Source organism: Ovis canadensis, chromosome 5 (assembly GCF_042477335.2).
Source record: "Ovis canadensis isolate MfBH-ARS-UI-01 breed Bighorn chromosome 5, ARS-UI_OviCan_v2, whole genome shotgun sequence".
NCBI classification, from domain to species: domain Eukaryota; kingdom Metazoa; phylum Chordata; class Mammalia; order Artiodactyla; family Bovidae; genus Ovis; species Ovis canadensis.
In genome coordinates this window covers 115,141,568-115,157,225 of record NC_091249.1, presented here as the reverse complement: position 1 = coordinate 115,157,225, position 15,658 = coordinate 115,141,568, and positions in this window count along the sequence as shown.

Genomic DNA, 15,658 nt, shown 5'->3' with positions numbered 1-15,658 from the left:
CTGATCTCTAGAAAGGAGAAATTAAGAACTAAACATTTTTTTCTATAATAACAATTGCATCTACTCTGAGATTTAGACCAATTTCATAGGCAAAATATTCTGACTGATACCTTTTGTGTAAATAATACCAAATCAAACTTGGCAAAATAATGTTTTTGCGACCTCAGTTTCAGTTTTCATTAAATAGTATGTCCCAAGATTCTGATGGCAATGTATATTTACAATCAAAAAATTCCTCTCTGGATCAAGGATTCAGTCAGTCCCAGTCCTTCTTACCTCCTTACTTTCACTCAGAATTTAAGTATTAGATAGGTTTTCATCTCTTTCTCTTCTCCCAGAATTTTAACATTAGTTCTTTTATTCTAGTGTCAAATTACCATAATGTTGACTAAGTATCCTATTTGGAAAGTAAACTGAAAAATAAATCTCTATTGTCTACTTTTTTAGAAAGATATTCTATTCCCTCAGTTGCTAGCAATTCATTTTTTTCTTAAATTTTATGTGAAGTCATTTAACTTTTCAAAGAAATCTGTAGTAACCATGTGATAATTATAGGATGTTCATAAAATAATCTCAGCATCTTGTCTTCAGGGGGAAAACCATCCAATGACCAAGTTTTCAAATAAGTTTCTGAAATGACACCCAGAATTTTAACTGGGATGGATCACATTCTCAATTGTCTCATCACCTATAATGCCTCTTTCACAGACTGTTCCTGATTGTTTTTGTGAAAAGCAGAATAACAATTCTGAATGTGATCTGAATTGTGAAGATAAAAACTCAGTACACAAAATGCACTGATATGTTACTCTTATCTGGAGACCTCAGTGAATTTGAGAGATAGGATAGAATGTTAGCACTGATTATCTGCCCAATACAAACTCAATCATAAAGTGATCAAATTAACATGGCAGACTAATTCTAAACATAATTTCTCATTCCTTCATCATTGGCCAGACTGCAGTTTATACACTTTCTAATAACAGAGGGCAAAACTACAGCTTAGTAGATCAAACTATGTAAAGGGAATGAAAGCAGAACTATCAAGCATAGACACTTCAAAATAAATGCCATTTTACTGCTTTCAAAAACATGCATTAGTTTGGATTAAGCTACAGAAAAGTATTTACTTTAGTGAATAAATAAAGTGACCATAGAAAATGTTTCAAAATGTTGATTCTAAGATTAGTGGAGAAGGCATATCCTTTAAACAATTTGAATAATGCCTCTATGAAGTTCTTACATCTTGTAAAGTAATATTCTTATCAAATTATTTTTTCAAAGGTGACACAAGTAATTTCAAGGTAATTCAGGTTATCCTGAATTATAAATCCTAAACTAGCAATGAGGTTTAACATTGCCCAAAGTACCCTAAATATTATCAGAATAAAAAGTTGGCTATTAATAAGTAGCTGATGATAACATTTCCAATGAAACATTTGAAAGAACATTGCTCATTAACGTCTTCTGAGTGACTTGAAGAAGTACAGTTAACCTGCAGCCATTTTTAACTTATATGTTTACTTGAAATTACTATTACTCTTCAGAATTTAACAGTGTGATTTTATGTGTTTTCCTTGATTCCAGGCTGGAAAGGAGTGATATTATACATTTTCCACTTTGAGCAATCAAAAACTCTCTAGTACCATAGACTAGATGAGATTTGTCCCGGGGGGAGTAAGACATGACCTCAGTGAATCACAGGAATTTTATGTTTGAGGGGAACTACACACTGAGCTTTCTGTATAGAGATCAAGATACAGAGTATTCAAACACTACTCCAAACAGAGAGGTGAGCCTGAATGCTTCAAAATTAAGAAGGTGTCTCTTAAACCCATCAGCAGTTGGTAATTCAGTGATTATTAAGCCTTCAGAGAAGCATAGCTCTTCTAGAACATAGTTATTGAAGTAGTGTAGCTCTACTTCAGTAAGTGAAAAAGGAGACAGCATTCCTCTTTAGAAAACTCAAAAGCATTCCTCATTTAATTAATAGGTAAGGGAAGGTCGTCCACAGAAAAAAAGTAGTCCCTGAGATTTATTCAGTTTATATTAGGTGCCTGTTCTTTTGCTGACTTTCACATATGTGCTTTATTTTTCCTTTTTCTTCATCTTACTGGAAACACAACTGTTTAGTAAACTTTTTATTATTAGAAATATGTAAGTGTTGAAACTGTCATCTCTTCTCTAGTTTGCAGACAGTATAATCGGCCAAAGAGAAATATTAAGTGTCACATAAGACTGAATACATGAAATGGGTCCCTTAAGATAGATTCTATGCTGGCCAAGGCTAGAGTAGGGGAAAACCACAGTTACAGATTTCTCAGATCTAGCAACTGAAAAATATTTTAGAGTAGGTAGGGCTCTAATTGTAATTGAATAGGGCGATTCCTCCTTGTGCAGTGGTATTTAATCCATGCATCATTCTGCATGTGGGATTAGGTAAACATAGTCTTTCGGTCATTCCAAAGCCAAAGAAGATCTGAGGCAGAGCAAACTACACCTCCAAGGATGTCTAGTCTAGTGTCGCCATGATGAGGGCACACAGATGTGCCTGCACCTTCTAAAGTAAGAAACGCACACCGCTGGTGATACGCAAAATGGCTTCCGGGGATGCAAGATGAAAATATTTTCTTTTCATCAGTTATTTGTTCTGTTTTAATACGTATTAGCTACAACCCAGAATGTCACATGTCTTGTTATCTAGCATGAAGCTAAAGTTCAAAATTTAGTGAATCAAAAATCACTAAGCAAACAAACAGCACGGCTATTTTACAGCAATGGTAAAACTCCTAAAGGCGGTGCACAAATCACTGGCAGGAAACAGGAAAGCAAGTGGTACTCATTCCTGCATCCAATATGATTGATTGACTGTGAGATTTTTCCCACACGTGTGAAATAGGAGCACACTAAGGAAGATAAGAGTTGCCGCTCCTGTGGATCCCACATTCTGTCTCACTTCTCTAAGCGGAACCTGGGGAGACTGGGGTAATCTAAGGCTGTCTACACTGGGGTGTTTTATCGACTTTTGTTGGATCCCAAAGTAAATTTCCTCTGAAGCTCTGGTGGCTCCAGTCAGGTTAGCTACGGAGCGGCCTGGTGTCTGATTGATTGAACCCCACGGAGACAGTCTCACTAGTGGCGCTTCAGGAAGAAACATTCCCCCGCAGTCCTGAGCCTCTGAGGAGGATGAGCTTCCGGTGCACGTTGCAAACAGGAAGGTCAAGGCCTTGGCACCTCATTGCCCTGCCAGGTGCCCTCCGTGTGAACACTTCCCATAATCCCCCCGTCCTTGCCCATCACGTCAACTCTTACAGGCAAAGTCAAGCCAAAGGATAGAAACCTTTGACTCTGAAAAACCACATGTGGGCACCGGGGAGACAAACAATTAAAAACACAACTTGACATCTTACTCTGTAGCCCTGGCCTACTAAGCTGACTTGCTAGATTTTTATCACAAGGTACCTTTAGCACAGGATGAAAGAACGATCTTGTGGCCGTAACACCTAGGATAGATTTAGGATGCAGTGTGGGGCAGAGCCTCTTTATGCTGGGCTAAGAAAATCTAAAAAGTGAGCTCTTCCTAGAAGCTTGCAGATATAGAAACAAAGAAAAAGCATCTGTGCTTAAACCAAAATTTAAAACATTCAAAATTAAGCCTTAGTGTGTACTACTTGGGAAAGGAGGAAAATGAGGTGGAATGAAATGAAACTCTATTCATTGCAGGTTTCCTCAGGACTGTTCTAGTCTAAAATCTTAACGCTGTTAAAGATTTTCTGAATGAGACTCTGTTCTATCTGATTGCATCGGGTTCAGTGGGGTTTCTGAATCAGAACCGCTTGGTATGTTTGTGAGGTTGAGAGGGTGGGTAAGTGCTCATTAAAAATGCATATTTCTAGGCCCCACCTCAGAATCCAAATCGCTTAAGAGGCCCCCAAATTGACATTTTTTGCAAGTTACTCCGTAATTCTTAAACCCTCTTAAGTTTGAGAATTCTTGTGTCAAACCACAAATTCCTTGAAGTTTAGAACATGTTTACATTTTTGTATTAAGGCCCACTCAGAACCTTGAGCCCATAGCACAAAGGGATTCTTCAGTCTGCCTCTGCAGGAAGCACACTGGGTTTTCCTAATTATGATCCATCTCCTTTTACCAAAATCATTCTATAAGGAAGTGAGAGAGGAAAGAGTTCCTAGACCATGTCAGAAGGAGCCTCCACATTTAACACCATAGATCAATAAAAATCTTTCAAAAATCTTCAGGTAAAAAAAACAGCTCTTCGCTTTTCAGAGTATTGCCATGGTGAAAAAGAAGAGAAACAGCATCTCCACACCGTGCCTCCTTGAGCAATCCATTGCACTTCTCTATTTCCTCTGATGAAAAATGAGGATGTTGAGTAGATGATTTCACACCGATCTGTCCTCAAAGGCTAGACACTTTTGAAAATGTAGGGATTTTCATTTTTAGTTCATTCTTCCCTTCCTGTACTGGTATTACTTAATATAGCCAGCCTTATTAAATACTGAGCTCAATTTTCTTTTGGTTTACTAATACAAATTTTTCTTTACCTAACTTTTAAAACATTAATAATAATAATAACAATAAGTTCTACACTCGGCAATGCCCTTTTCTGTCTGCATTTCGTTTCTGCCGAAATTCTGATTTAACTTCTATAGAGTGAGCTTCCTGCCCTCCAAGGGTTACCCTCATCCACTAAAGTTACATTTGAGCAACTGTGGGTCAAGTAGGGTGATGACATTTCAACAAAGCTTATTTTTAAAAATAATTATTTTAGTATTGAAATTGTTTGTATCTATTCTTCTGAACTGAAGACCTTAACTGATTTATGCTCCAGTGATCACCAAGAGTCTGTTTTGTAGATAGCCATCATACTCCCTATAAACTTTAACAACCTACTCAAAATATGGTACTTAGGGCAAGGAAAAGTTTGTTTCATTGGATGTGAGATTTGAAAGTTTTTATTTAAAACCATTAACCTAATAGATTCTAATATTTTATTCATATGAATGTATATAAATATAAGTATAAATAGGGGCTTCCCACGTGGCTCAGTGGTAAAGAATCTGTCTGCAATGCAGGAGACGTAAGAGACACGGGTTTGATCCCTGGATGGGACGATCCCCTGGAGGAAGACATGGCAAACCACTCCAGTATTCTTGCCTGGAGGATCCCATAGAGAAGAACCAGGCAGGTTACTGTCCATGGGGTCTCAGAGTCAGACATGACTGAGCGAGTGAACAACAATAAACCTGTTTAGTTTCACGATACTAGGAAACTTATCGGAGAAGGCAACGGCACCCCACTCCAGTACTCTTGCCTGGAAAATCCCATGGACGGATGAGCCTGGTGGGCTGCAGTCCATGAGGTCACTAAGAGTCCGACACCACTGAGCGACTTCACTTTGACTTTTCACTTTCACTCATTGGAGAAGGAAATGGCAACCCACTCCAGTGTCTTGCCTGGAGAATCCCAGGGATGGCGGAGCCTGGTGGGCTGCCATCTATGAGGTCGCACAGAGTTGGACACGACTGAAGCGACTTAGCAGCAGCAGCAGTAGCAGCAGGAAACTTATAGTAGTTATTAAGAATTACTGCCCAGCAACCAAGTGAGTAAAATTTCATTCTTGCAGGTCCATAGACGTGAGAGCAAGTCTCAACTGATACATGGGCTGAAACAGCTGTTTTCCAGTATAACCCTTCTTATGCTCATACATAATTTTTAGACTTTTAAGGACAAAAGAATACAGTTTAAATTCTAGGCTATTCAAAAATCAGGAATGAGAGTAGCAGATAACATTGCATACTTTAAATATATTTTCAAAAGTAAACGGAAATTTTAGAATTTTCTTTAAATATTTTAACTTGAATTTTTCATAATTTGGTTTACCTATATAAATTTCCTTAAAACATTTAGTACAGAGAACATAGTCCTTGTGTGAAAATCAAGAAAATGAAGTTATAAGAAATGCACTAATATTTCTTGCAAAGTCTACAAGAAACTAGAGCCAATAGTTATTTTAAAAAGTCCTTGATAGCATGCTACACTGGAAGTTAAGCATTTAACTTTCTGAGATTATTTTATAGAATTTTCAGTTCAGTTCAGTTCAGTCACTCAGTCATGTCCGACTCTTTGTGCCCCCATGAATCGCAGCACTCCAGGCCTCCCTGTCCATCACTGTCTCCCAGAGTTCACTCAAATTCACGTCCATTGAGTCGGTGATGCCATCCAGCCATCTCATCCTCGGTCGTCCCCTTTTCCTCCTGCCCCCAATCCCTCCCAGCATCAGAGGCTTTTCCAATGTGTCACCTCTTCGCATGAGGTGGCCAAAGTACTGGAGTTTCAGCTTTAGCATCATTCCTTCCAAAGAACACCCAGGGATGATCTCCTTTAGAATGGACTGATTGGATCTCCTTGCAGTCCAAGGGACTCTCAAGAGTCTTCTCCAACACCACAGTTCAAAAGCATCAATTCTTTGGCACTCAGCCTTCACAGTCCAACTCTCACATCCATACATGACCACTGGAAAAACTATAGCCTTGACTAGATGGACCTTTGTTGGCAAAGTAATGTCTCTGCTTTTCAATAAGCTATCTAGGTTGGTCATAACTTTTCTTCCAAGGAGTAAGCATCTTTTAATTTCATGGCTGCAATTTTAATAGCTATCATTTTGTACCTTTTAATGAATCTTTCTCTTCTTATTGCCAGCAGAACATACCCTGTGAATGTTACAAGGAAAACACTTCAGCTTCAACAATACAATAGAGAATTTTTAAGTAATTTTTCAAAGCAGTGATACCAGTAAAATTTTCTAACAATACTTTTAAAAAATCTTTGCCATCTAACAATATTCTGAAAATAATGGTGTCACTTTGTAATTCTGCAGTAGAAAGATATTGTTCATATTTCCTGTTTACATTTTTCCTCATTATTCTCTGAATTATAATGAGTCAAAGCCCCGTTTAAAAAAAAATCTATAAAATCCAATGTAAAGGACTAAAATATGATAGGTTTTGACTGATATATAATAGTAATCATGGTAATTTTCCTGAGCTTTATTGCCAATTCTGCATAAAACAAATAAACATTTATGAAAAATATAAGTCCAGGAAATCTGCAGTGGAATGGATACTATAATGTAAATCCTAAGGTCTAATGGTGATATACTTTATTTGTGGATAAAATTATAGCTTATGCATTTGTGTAAAAAAAGACAGTAAAGTGCCTAGAATTTTTGAAAGTGAAATGAGAGACTATTAGATTGTATTAAACAGGGGGAATGACATGATTTAACATGTATATTTTTAAAATCTGGCTGCTATGTAAATTCAAAGAACATAAATATAGAAGGACAAAAATCAATTAGAAAGCCATTGCAGTTGTCCAGATTTTTTAAAATATATTTATATATATATTAATAATGTATATATTTACTTTAAATCTTGAATATATTTATATACATACATATGTATGTGAGTAATATTAATAATAACTTTATTAACTATCAACAAATTAATACAGAGTAAAGGGGAAGAATACAGTTGGCAAAACAAGAGGTGACATTATTATTTTTTTTAATATTTATTTATTCGGCTGCCCCCGGTCTTCGTCTTGGCACGTGGGATCTAGTTCGCTGACCAGGGATCGAACCCATGCCCCCTGCTCTGAGAGCACTGAAGTCTTAGCCACTAGACCACCAGAGAGGCCCAAGGGGGCATGTTATTAAGAACATAATTATATACAGGGACTAATTAGAAACTGTCCATCTAGTTCATTTCTTCTTGCACTTTTATTAGGTACTCACTACACTATGCTAGGCTGACACACTCAACAGGTTTTCAATTCCCTGAAATAAAATTGAGCTCTTTCAGAACTAAAATGCAAACTGATGATAAAATTTGCTCTATATGCTCAGAAATAATTCCAGGGCATCTATACCATGTGTTGTTCAAACAACTGCCTAATTCCTAATAGCCTGGGTTCTAGTCCTGAGTGATGCAGAAAGCAAGGGCTCTCTGGGTATGTCTTTCTCCTATAAAATTAGAACTTAATAAGATAATCTTGAAAACTTCTAAATATTTCTAGCTCTAAGAGAGTTTATGGTTTGATCAGCTTTGATCCAAAGGACTATCTCCCAATGTCAAGCATTGTGTGTGTGTATGTGTGCTTAGCTGTGACCCCACTGACTGTAGCCCATCAGGCTCTATTGTCCTTGGGATTTCCCAGGCAAGAATACTGGAGTGGGTTGCCATTTCCTCCTCTAGGGGATCTTCCCAACCTAGGGATTGAACCCAGGTCTCCTGCACTGCAGGCGGATTCTTTACCATCTGAGCCACTAGGAAAGCCCAACGTCAGGCATTGCTCAGCTTTAAGTATGTGTGCATTCTAATAGTCCTGTGTATATACTCTAATACAAGGTTAAGGATAATGCCATCTACTGGAAACATTCATAATGTATTTTCAGTTGTGTTTCTCCACGATAACTCTGCAAGGTGAAATGTGTTGCCATTTTCTCCTTTGGAGACCAGCCTCACAGAGATTACGTGGCCTGCCAAGTAAACAGCAGAGGCAAGACACACCCCAAATCTTCCCCTGAACAAAGTGCAACAGGCTACATTTTACTGTTCAAACTAAATGGCATCATACAGAAATAATCAATAACCTAGTCAAGTGCTTTTGAAGCTTTTTTTTTTTAATTAGAAAATCCAATATGTGTCAGACAGGGGTTAAGAAAAAAAAGATTTTAATTATGTGTTTGTAATCCTCTCCCCAACCCTACCTGCTAAGAAGAAAGGATTATTACTTGCTTACTCAGCCATAGAAACTTAATTGTGTCTATTGGGGAGAGAATATAAAGGCTAATTAGCAGATACGAAATGAGTGTCAATTGCTCTATATAAGAAAGGTAGCCTAAGGAAAAGGAATTTTCATAAAGTTATGAGACTGAGAATTTATGGAAGAAAAGGGATTTGAAATCAACACATTACTATGATGGGATTTTGAGGACAGAAATGGGTTAAGAAGAATTTTAAAAAGTTTTTTGCCAAAACTGGCCACAAAGCAGCCATATTTTATTTGGCAAAACAGATAAAAGATGAGCTTCTCTGCTGAGATGTCCAAAGGCACAGGCGGCCCAAATACACTCAAAACAAACTGCTTCATGGGAAGCTATTTTTCTTTGTATCTGTGCAGACAGTTAAATCCTCTGAAAGTGAAGCAATTGAATCGGGTTTAGTTCTAAGCACAGGCAGGTTTTTCCCTGGTTAGTTAGTAGGCTGCCTTCTCCCTGGATATCTCTCCAATACTTTCTATTAGTTAAGACATCAGCAGGGAAAATAATCTTTTATTTCATAATAAAGGCAAAGAATTGAATCTTTCACAAATAGTAGATTCTTCTATAAAGAATTCATGTTGTATACTAAAACAAAATTTTATATGTAGTATATATGATAATGTAATGAAGGCAAAGCACCTCTCTATTCTACCCCCACTTAATATAGCAGAGCTAGAAATTTGCTGATATTGAAATTAGGCCAAAAGAATTAGGTATTTCTATTAGGTTAGGAAAAAATTGGAATATCAGTTCAGTTCAGTGGCTCAGTTGTGTCCAACTCTGCAACCCCATGGACTGTTGCTTGCCAGGCCTCCCTGTCCATCACCAACTCCCAAGTTTACTCAGACTCATGTCCATTGAGTTGGTGATGCTATCAAACCATCTCATCCTCTGTCATCCGCTTCTCCTCCCGCCTTCAATCTTTCCCAGCATCAGGGTCTTTTCCAATGAGTCAGTTCTTTGCGTCAGGTAGCCAAAGTATTAGAGCTTCAGCTTCGACATCAATCCTTCCAATGAATATTCAGGACTGATCTCCTTTAAGATGGATTGGTTGGATTTCCTTACAGTCCAAGGGAAGCTCAAGAGTCTTCTCCAACACCACAGTTCAAAAGCATCGATTCTTCAGCACTCAGCTTTCTTTACAGTCCAACTCTCACATCCATACATGACTACTGGAAAAACCATAGCTTTGACTAGATGGAGCTTTGTTGGCAAAATAACTGAAATATAAAAATGATCAAATATAAAAATGATCAAATATGACTTTATAACTTGCATCCTAAATGTCTACACATACGAAAAGAATTTATGTTTAAGTGTTCACATAGTATATAATAACGCACTAAGTAGTTGGGATGGAAATAAACAGGAAAGGAGAATATAATTATGAAAACAAAATGATTCAGAGAAAAACATGGCATTATGCTATCAAGTTCACAAATGAATCGAACTAGTTGGTAATTTTACTAAAACCTAAATTCTGAGTGGAAAATAATTTCAAATTTGATACTTTCAAAGGCCAGTGAAAGCTGAAGACCCTCAGCTCCCTAAAATGAGGAAGAAAAGAAGAAAAGCCTATAAAAAATGGAAACTCTTGAATCTCACAGTATGTAAGTCTAATACATTGGCTTTATAAGTACATAAAAAGTGAACTACCTGGTTTATGTATTTTTATCTTTATCACAGAAATAGCTATGAAAATATGAAGATAAATGCACATATATATTATAACATGATTTAGAAATTTGGTCAATTGTTACTATATATACATTTCTGCATTATCAATTATATGAATTACAAGTGATAACAATTCAAATAAAAATATTTACAATTCAAAAAAAGCTATTAAAGTCCCTATTCTTAGACTCTGTTATCAATGCATTCCTATGTAACTGTCTCAAATACATCTCCTACTTGCAGAAATTGAAGCATAGACCATTGAAAGCGGCTATAAGCTGTAAAATTATCAAACTGAAAATGGCTATATACTGTTCTTCGCAAGAGGGTGTTATTTTGAGATAAAATTGTAATCTACAATTCTGGAAGGCAGGCTACCAGCCTGTAACCTGCTGTAAATGGGCGTCAAAGAGCCGTGTCTCCGTGTCTTTTCTCATACAACTTCCACGTGACAGCTCTCACACTATAATCAGGCCCACTGAGTACTTGCTATAAGAAAAGCCATTCCCTCAGACTAAAAGAGAGACAAACAGACAAATGGGAATGGTTTGACTCTCTAAGGACCTTCAGTATGTTCGAGAACCTATATGTCCAATCAGAAGTCTGTACACCTCTCCTGAAATTGGAAAGTAATAATTCCTAAACACATGAGTCTTTATTTGATTATGAAACAGCAATTATTTTTCTGCATCCCAAACTTCTATGCCACCACTAACAAAATGTTGGTAGGATATTTTCCTTTATCTGATTGAAAAGAATTTATTTATTAATTCTTTATATATAAGTATTTATGTAATTTTATTAAAATATAAAAGTATATATAAAATACTATTTAAACAATTATAAATACTACTTTTCCATTTTTATCTTAATTAGCTTAATAAAGATATCCTTGTGGACACCTGGTTCATAGATTTCCATGACATCATTATTTATCTGTTGCCCATTCTTTTCTTTTCCCTTTGAAATACTCTCTTTCAGACATTTAAAACATAAGTTGAAATCTTTGTATTTTGTCTGCTGTTTGTTACACAAGATGCAATGCTTCATGCTCATGTTTGCAAATCTGTCAAGCAAAATATTCTAATATTATAAAGCAGAGGACTAAAGGTTACAAGGTGTCAGTTTTGGGGCCAAATACCTGACCATGGCAACTGGCTCATTATCAAGAAGTCTCTTAAAATTCATTTGCATAAATTTGCTCTGAAATTTTTATTTCACCCACCTTGGAAGTCTCTGCTTCAGAGTAAAACTTAACTTAGACTCCTACTTCCTAAAACTACCAAGTGATATTTTGCATTCTAAGATAATTGATTTAAAATGACATATTTATTAGAAATGTATGTCTGTGAAAAATACCATGACATACTAGGAATGAATGGAAAATGCTACTCAAAATACTTACAAAGAATAGGCATTGAATTTCATCCTGGAATTTGAAACAGCTGCTTTCTAAATGGACACAGAAAGCTTTCCTTTTTTTGCTTCTTCTTTAGGTGAACCTCAGGCTGCTGACCAAGCATGCCAAAAAAACATAAAAGATCTTGAAAAAGAAGTCAAAGGAGACATCGCAGGAGCTTTACTTCATCAGACTGGGGCATTAGGAAAATCTCAGGAAAGTGGAGATGAGCATACCTCTGCTTCTACGAGCAGAAGGCAGAAGTCTCCTTTTCTCCCTGAAGATAAGAAACAACCCCCCTCTGAAAGCAAAATAATTAAGGAAAAGGAAAAGCATGAGCCTCCTTCATCCCTTTCTGATCAATCAGACAAAGTCTTACCAGCAGTCACATTCAATGACTGCGAAGACCCATTATCAGAAAAAATTGCACTGCAGAATTTCCCAAACACATCAGAGGCCCTTCAACCATCAAAAGGCAAAACTATGACAGATGTGAAGCGTGGGGTTGTCCATGTACAAGTAGCAATCAAGAACAGCTGTTTCTGTCAAACAGGAATACAGCTCCCAACGAAAAAGACGTGTTCAAGATGGCACCCGTGTTACTCTGTCAGACACTTTCAGAGATGCTACACTTCTAGAAGCTGCTCTTCAAAGTGCAAGAATCTATCAGTCAAAGAAGGACAACCCAAAGCATCATCTAAATCTGAAGGAAAAATTGCCAGAACTGGGAGCCCCTCACTGAAAGTTAGCATCGTAGGAAAAGGAATTAAAATCAAATACGTGAGTAAGAAAGAGAATGTATTAATAAATATAATTCGTCTACCAAAAAGTGGGAAAATAGCAAAAAACAGAAAGCTTGCCTCCAGCCACTCAGCTGAAGAAGGGCCCAAGTCTTCTGCACAGTCCGATACTGGGTGCCCTGAGAAGTGGCAGCTGGAAGACAAGCGTCACAGTTCAGGTTGCTTGCGTGGCTCTCCCCTGACTGTGTTTGCTCTCCAGAAGGAGGAGAATTTTGATACAGTTGTCGTTTCTCTGTGCTCAAGCCCTGACAGCGAGAAGACTAAGCCTGACACAGTACCCTCAGCCTCAGATGACTGTGTGGTAGAATCTGCCATCTTTCAGCAAAAGAACTGTGCAATTAGTAAGAGTACCCCCCAAAAGAAATGTGTCTCTGAGGCTGAGACTCTTCTCACAAACATTCTTCCTACTTCACGTGGTACCTTAAAGACCAGGAGCTTAAGCAATACCTACTTAAGTAAAACAGCTTTTGAGGACCCTACAGATGTGAACAGAGACAGAAAAATCATCTCAGATAAACCAGAAAAGATCACATCGGACCCAGATACACAGCCCAGCCCAGAAGGAATAAATTATTTGCCAAGTTCCATTACTGACATCTTTCCAGTTCAAGATGGCAAAGGCTCTGACTTTGGTTCGTCTTCTCTGAGCGTGCAGTTTGTGGGAGAAAAGGCATCCAACATTTACTGCAAAGGCAGCAAAATTCCACCTGCAGATTACTATGAGAACTCAGATTCTTTATCTTTCCCTTCTATTCAAAATGTTCTGAAGTCTTCCACTTCTTTCAGCCCTTCACCCTGGGCCGCTGGACACTCAGAACCTAAAGAAACCCCTGGGGATCCCTTTTCCTTTAATCACTGTGCTGAAGTTTTGAAAGACTATGGGCAAGGGCTTATTGCTGTGACTGAGAGAGACTTTGAAAACACTTTACATAGTGACTCTCATACAAAAGCACAGCAACCCCTGGAAGTGAAGGGGACACCGCATCCACCTCTCAGCATCGCATTCTCCGGCAACCTCTCTGCTGGCCAGCCACTCAACAGTAGTAGCTGCATCACCACAGAGTGGGGTCAGACAGGGTCTCAGGCAAGCCATCCAGACACAGCAGTCCCCAGCAAAACAAAAGCACCAGTGATGACATTAATAGCTGATGAGTTAGACCAAAGATTAATTATTCAAGGTGATAAAGAAGACACTGTTTACTCTAATTATTCCATGGGAATGAAAAATTCTAAAGAGTCTCCCTGCTCTCTGGGAAATGTTGAAAAAGACAAATTCCACATAATTATGCCTACAGTAAAGAACACATGCTACAGAGATTTTGAAGACCTAGCAAAGAAGAATCATGATGAAGTCTGTTTTCAGACAAATTTTCCAAACAGTGCTGAGTTCAGCTCTGCAATGTGTGCTACAGATAACCTGTTTCTTTTTGAGAAAACCCTGACCGATGATGTGGACCAATATGGTAACCAGGATGAACAAAGCTTTGGACTAACCACTTGTAAACAGGAGCCAGCAGGATGCCAACCGACTATATCGACAAAGCCAAACCCTGAAGAAAATAAAAATGACCCAAAGGAAACTTACAATCACCAAATAGACATCCTGTTCTCCCCTCAGAAGCAGAAAGCTCTGAAAGGTACAGTGGGCTATATAGAATCTTTAACTTTCATTGTTTTTACTTGTTTGACCTTTGGGAAGTCTTTTTTTTATTGCTTGGGATTTTTTTCTTTATGGCTGAAGATATATTGAGTATTTTAGAGTTAGATGAATACAGGCAAACATATATCAGCCTGCTTTTTCCATTATCACCTACCCCACCCATAAATAGTGCATAGCAAAATTACCAAGACTGCAGTTTAATATAAAGTTTAAAAAAATCGATTTCTCTTTAAAAGGTTGATGTATTGCCAAATCAATTTTGTGGGAAACGTTAGCCTTTTGCCACTCTTAAATAATCTGCCATTTCTTCCTTCTTGCAAGCTAAGCATGTTCAGTAGAATTGGAAGAAAATGTTTGTGATAAAATGTGTTTTTAAACCTTGCCGTGTCATTGCAGAAGCACAGCATACATGTTTCAGGAGGCCAAGTGGAATAGTAATTAAAGCAAAGGACAAAAACCAGAAACAGTCATAGCTAATCCTCATTGAGCCATCCTAGGGACCTCTGACCACAAGCAGACCTCTGACCTCCCCTGTGGATTGGTTGGCCATTTTTAAACCACTGATAGAACCCAGAAGCTCTCTTGGAGACGGCTAAGATAGAAGCTCTTTCCTAAGTACATAATACTGCCTGTCTGCTTTTAATCTTGGATCCTCATCGTATCGTTGGAGGCCCTTCTTGTTTTTCTTCAATAAGCCCAAATATTTTATACTTAAGGTTAGCATTATTCTCTTGCCTGGAAAATCCCATGGACAGAGGAGCCTGGTGGGCTGCAGTCCATGAGGTCGCGAAGAGTCGGACACGACTGAGCGACTTCCCTTTCACTTTTCACTTTCATGCATTGGAGAAGGCAATGGCAACCCACTCCAGTGTTCTTGCCTGGAGAATCCCAGGGACAGGGTAGCCTGGTGGGCTGCCATCTCTGGGGTTGCACAGAGTCAGACACGACTGAAGCGACTTAGCAGCAGCAGCATTATTCTACATTGTATAATTATTCTACACTGTATAATTATTCTACATTAAATGCATCTTGAAAAAGTAAGGATCGAACCCAGATCTCCCGCATTGCAGGCGGATTCTTTACCAACTGAGCCACAAGGGAAGCCCATGAAAAAGTAAAAACTTCCTTCCAAACTACCAGTAACATTCCTAATGCAGCCACAGATGATATTTGGAAGGACGAAACTTAGTCAAGAAGCTGCTTTTTCTTCGTTGCTGTTCTAGCCCTAAGTTTTTAATAGAATAAAATTTAGAAGTAGAAATAAAACACAAAGG